The following is a 6,246-nucleotide window of genomic DNA, read 5'->3' as shown; positions in this document are numbered from 1 at the left end:
CTTTCTGAATATCATCTCATGGTCTCTGAACTAAATGCATCTTTCTGACCAGGAGCTGACAGCGTGTTGAAGAGTTATGGACCGGACGCTTTGGAGCGTCTGGTTAGGAAGCGCATTACAAACCTTTGGTTGAAATGGCGCGTTAAATTCAAGTCTCCATTACAGATCAAAGAAAACTAAAGAGAATGCAACGTTGTGTTAATCCATTTGAGGAGCCAGTAGTTCATCTTGAGGAAATAAATGACGATGCAAAAGTTAATTAGACTGTAACATGCGCAGTCCGCTGCTCAACCACTGCGGACTGTGAAGAATTAGAAACCGCTGGAAGTAACTCATCCAGCGGATTTAACAAATGGAGCCTTCTGGGTTCACGTCATCCAGAAGAGCGGCGTTCTGGAGGAGCTGCAGACGTAACATCTGTCCGTTTCGGAGAAGCGAAACCACGCAAAAAATAAATAAATAAATAATCCGGACCGCACAGAGTAAAACACTCACAGAGTTCAGTTGATCTGTTTGGATCAGACAGATCCAACTGACTGATGAATTAGCGCAGATTTTTCTGCAGATGGCAACCAGGAGTAAGTGCGTTCAGACCTCAGCGGGTGAAGTGATGCTAATTTAAGTGAAGTCGCTTAATTTAATTTATTAAGTTATTGGGGTGGTTTTTGTCACTACGAGAAAAATGTAGATACATTTATCTGCTTAATTTGTGATGGGATTCATGGTGAATATTAACTAAACCGCATAAAATGCGACTAAATAGCCGATGTTAAGATGATTGTAATTTCACGGATAAAAATAGTACATGACCGGTTTGTGTTTTTGTTTTTTTGTTTTTTTATGTTGTCGGTCAAGATAGCGGTTAACAAAAAAAGTCTACCGCGACCTGCCGATGTCTGCGATGACATATTCGCGTTTTTAGAGCGGTTTTTACCCAGAATGCAAATGGAAAAAACCGTCAGCGAAACGGTGACTGGGACTAGTATATATTCCATTGAGGAAAAGTAAGTTTCACATTTGCTCAAAAGCCCCCTGGTGGTTGAAGAAAAATCCACATATAAACCGGAAAATACAACATATGAAAAAAAAACACTGAATGCTCTCTGGTATGAGGAGGCGGGCCGGATCCGGTATTGTTCAGGGGGCCGGACCAAATGAGGTGGCGGGCCGAATCCGGCCCGCGGGCCGTAGTTTGGGGACCTCTGGTTTAAAGCCTTGAATGTTATTCAGGTGATCTGTGCTGCTCTTCCTGTTCAGTTTGCAGGTTCTTCCTGTGTTCATGTTTAATTACACACAACTGGTTTATCGAAGATTAATTTACCATAATATCATAATATAATGATATTATATTATATTAATATATTATATATATTATATTATATTAACATAATATCAATAAACATTTTGTCTCTGTGACTCCACCAGTCAATTCAACATCTAAATGAATGTTTTCTGTTTACTTTTATGAATCCACCTATGGCTTTATCTTAAATAATGTAAAACTTTAGTGATTAATTCCTCTTCATCAGTTCAGCTGATTAAGGTGTCATTTGAACTTGCAGTTTGACCCAATGATTATGCCTAATTGTCTTTCTTTCAGGTCATTTTTTATTATTTTGAAAAGCCAAATGTTTATGACCTCTGACAAACTTACCGCTGTGGATGCTTCGATTGCAGCCGTCTTATCCCACAAAATTTTTCAAAGACAGTTGCACGTCTATATATACTATTCTCTTGTTCAAATTATTACTAAAGCCTGCATTATCAACCAATAATGAGGGTCGCCTGTATTGTATTGTTTTTCAGGTTGGAAACCGAAAGATTACAGACCTGAGCAACACTGCCACCTTGTGTCCAAAAAGAGGAACAGATTGGAAAGCGTCACAAAAACTGAAAGCAAATACAAAAAGAGAGAGAGCAAAAACTTTACAAACTCCAATATCTATGTTTACACCAATTATTTACAAAAACACTTTTAATTATGAAATATTGGCTTTTTATAAATTGAGAACTCGGTTGCATTTCTCTTGCATGAATGAGTGAAAAAATAAAGTTGACCAACATTTCACATCTCTGTCCAAATTATCATTAACAAAGGAAACTTAATAAAAGTTATTTATCTTCGTTCTTCCTTCAGATTCTGAGAAATTAATTTCCATATTTTTCCCAACAGTCTTCCATGAACTTTGCTTCACAAACACCTCAAATTTCCCTGTCAACTTTTTTCTGACACAGTTTGTCCTTTCTATGAATTTTCCATTAATTTCCTCAAATGTAATAGTCTGCTTCTTTTTCAGTGACCTTTTATGACGTATCCTGGGTCAGCAGGGGAACGGCAAGCAAACACTTCAAGCATATCACTCTGCATCTAATGAATATACTTGATATATAACTTTCAGCTTTTTTGTTGAATTACTGATACACAAATTATTGCGTCTGTATAAAAGAGCAGCATGTGTGCAAATAGCAACATTCCTGTATAATTCAGTAGTTTATTTTTGTTGCTTTGGACAGGAAATAACTAAGAAGGGAAGGCAAAGGAAGGAGATGAAGATAAACATACATAAAGTAAATGTTAGGGTTATGCAGGGTACCTCAAAATAAATTCTACAAATTTCTTTATGAGCCCACACCCAGCTTAATAGTTTCCTGGTTTACTTAAAATGCAAATGAAATCTGTTGCTAAAGAGGATATAAAGACATGCATGTCTTGAAGCTGATTCAGACTCCTCAGATCATCCATTATGGACAAGCGTTTGCTGTTGGCTCTGTTGTGCCTGCAGGTTTTCCTGCTCATCACAGCTACGGAGACGCAGATGGAGACGGAGACGGAGATGGAGACTCCACAGGACCCTCCGGTAATAAGCCCCACTTTGCAAAACACTTTTTAAAATATTTTTCTGTTTTAAATCCATGCAAAGCTGAAAAATGTTGATTCTGCATTTCTACAGGTGGCGAGAAAAGCTAAACCTCCTGGAGGAAGCCCGTGTTTGCGGATTAACAGTAAATGTTCACGCAGACGTGGGGTGAGGCCAAACTTAATCTTTCATGGTTTTGCATTGTGTCTGAGCAACTGAGATACAAAAATTTATTTGTGTATTTTATCTAATAATGTTTTTTTTTGTGTGTGTGCAATCAGTCAACTTCTATAGTTCTGTAAACTTCTTTCTGTATTTGTGTTACAGAAGGTTCAAGCACAAACACCCAAACCTGCTTCATTCAAGTAATAAATCTTTTGGAGACCAACATCCAATGTTTTTAAGTTCATTTGAACTGAACCTGGAAAAACTGTATATATAAAATATGTTTTAAAATCAGTCATACTTTTTTTTCTGATTTTTGTTGCAGCACTGGTGCCTTCAGTTCTATTATGGCACATTAAAGGCAAGTGGACACCGGATGAATCAGTGGTGTGAGTAAACCCAATGTAAAAACAACATGATGAAGACAAATAAACCTGGATGATGCATTTATAGATTAATATATTGAAATACTGTATTTGCTCTTATTCACAGTCTCTCCCACTTTCTGCTTGTCAAATGGAAAGAAAAGGGAGAGCCGGCAGACGGAGAAGATTTCTCAGCTTTTCTGAAAATTCCTAAATTTATAAGAATTATTTTTGCACATGTTGCAAGTTTCTTTTCTGCATAATCCGTCAGATGTATTAACTGCATTTAAAGCATGTATTTTAGACAGCATTTTGTAACAAAGAATCACAGCATTGCTGCTGTGTTGCATTATGGAAAGGAAGGAAGTCATGAATAAATACTTTGAAGCTTCCTGTTAAGACTTCTGCTTCTTGAATAAGCTGTTTTGTCTAAGCTTTTGTGCACATCAAATAAAGCTTATATTTCAACTAATTTGTGTCAATATACCCTCATTTTCTTAATGTTTCTATATGTATTAAGTTTAAAAAGATGTGCCTCACTTGAAAGTATTTACTTTTCCAAATCCTCATAAAGGTTGTTCACACCACACTAGTTGTATTTATGAAACATAATTATTTATCTTCCTTTTTTGAAGAGTTAAAATATCTTAGTAATTGTAACTACTGCAAAAGTTTGTTTTAAACTCAAAATGTAAACAATTAGTTTATTTTTATTTGTTTTTCTGAATGCAACAAAGAAGGTTTCATGAAAATAAATTAAGATAGATACTAATCATTAATTAACTGTAATTAGGTATCTAAAATTGTAACGACTAGAAGGTAAATATACAATCTGTTAATTACAAAAAAATTTAAACATGTCGTTAAGTGTCATTTTAAGTGGTCAGTTAAAATAACTAAGAGTCTCAATGAAAACCTCTGTGTTCTTAGCATTATCAGTAATAAAAAATAAAAAAAAATAGGAAAAACAGACGACTCATCAATATTTGCTCTCACTCTGAATGTTCAAAACTACAAATAGATTCCAAGCAAATATCCAGCTTTAAGTGACAGTTTTCAGGGAAATGTAAAGCAGGAGTAAGATGGAACCAAAAGCATGAAGTAATTGTTTTGTGTTTAAAAAAAGAAGAAGAAAGTAATTGTTTTGTGTTTAAAAAAAGAAGAAGAAAGAAACAGAGAATATGAGTGTGTGTGTGTGTGTGTGTGTGTGTGTGTGTATTAGCCAGACCTGAGGTCAAAAGGAGAGCAAAACCGAAACCTTCTCCAATTGAAGGTTTCCTCACAGACAAAAGATTTATGTTGGTGCCGTTTTTATCTGATGTCTTTTTGTCAACTCTCGATGTGAGCCATCACCTGCTTAAACATTAGCAATTAGGACATGATGCCTTGATGCTCTTCTGCGTCGTAATGCTTATGCCATTTTTTGTTTTTTGTTGCAGTCACAAACCTCACAGGTTTAGTCACAGACCTCACAGATAAACAGATGATGCTGCGGTTTTTGTCTTCTGTCCCTTAGTCATCTCTCCGTGTGAGCCATCATCTGAGTAAGTGTTTTCATTGTTGCCTGCGCAAAGAAGCTGCTAATATGCTTCTGTGGTGACACTTGATTTATCATTAATGACTTCTGCTACTCTATTTGCATAGTGATGATAAAAAATATGTACTTTGTAACCATAATACTTATATCTGAATGTAATGTTTCTCAAACGTTTTCAGGGCAAGGACCACTTAACCCATTTAACAGTCACAGACCACCTAACCTGAAATCGCCCCACAATAACACATCTTAATATATAGGCCTGTCATGATAACAAATTTTGCTGGACGATTAATTGTCTAAAGAAATTATTGCGATAAACGATAATNTNGTNTCAAGACCTTTTGACACTGATTTAATGGGAATGACTAATAATACATGCAATTTCCTGATATTTATTTTCAAAATAACACGTAACATTGGAACTGATAAACTAAATAAACAAAACAACCAAAAATAAAACGGATTCTCAGTCTCCATTAACAAAAAACGTACTTGAATAAAAACTAAACAACATAAAGCCAAATTGGAAATAAATACTGCATTCAACAGAAAGAGTGCAGATTATGAAGTCTGTATTGCCCTTCAGTAATCACTAGATTTAAATAGAGAAAAAAGGCACATCCGACTTCCTAATGCAGTAGTTCACACTGCACCATTTTGCCCCTATTTTCCCCTTATGACAATCTTAGATCGTTGGCCGATCTGACCGTTCACCCTGCAGTGTGTGGTGGGTTACGGTAGATCGTCGTGGCCGCTCCGATCTAAATCAGGGGTTTTCCCCGACTGGGAGCTTAACGCTGAATGTGACAGGTAGCCAATCAGAAAGCGCGGATTCTCCTCCTGCTTTCTGAAGGGAAATTACGGAGGGGAATCCCAAACAGCTGAAACGGTGCAACCCAAAGTCCAGCGACATCGGAGATGATATGTGGAAACAACATTAATATTTATTTAACATTTTGTGCAAAGAATATAGAAATGACAAGGAGAGGAGTTGGAGCCAAATTGCTTCCGCAGCTTGGTAGGTTTTCTTCGTTAACGTGACATAAATAGGTTATAATGATTTTCATTCAGTCAGGACTTTACGCTGACTCTAGCCACATGCATCACAGGTAGATTCTAGTAAAGCATTGATTAATGCCTGATTTTAAAATTAGTTAACTGGACTTGTAGCCATTATTTTGTGCCCATGTGGCTGGACACCACACGGCACGACAAACCCGATCGAACCGTTATACTTAGGATTTCTGTTGGCTAATGTGTGATCTCTCAGGTTTTGAAAATGGGCCGACAACTCGTGTAGTGTGCGCTGGACATTAGA

This window comes from Poecilia latipinna, unplaced genomic scaffold (assembly GCF_001443285.1).
Source record: "Poecilia latipinna isolate Pla-1442-1.1 unplaced genomic scaffold, P_latipinna-1.0 Scaffold227, whole genome shotgun sequence".
NCBI lineage: Eukaryota > Metazoa > Chordata > Actinopteri > Cyprinodontiformes > Poeciliidae > Poecilia > Poecilia latipinna.
This window is presented reverse-complemented; position numbering follows the sequence as displayed.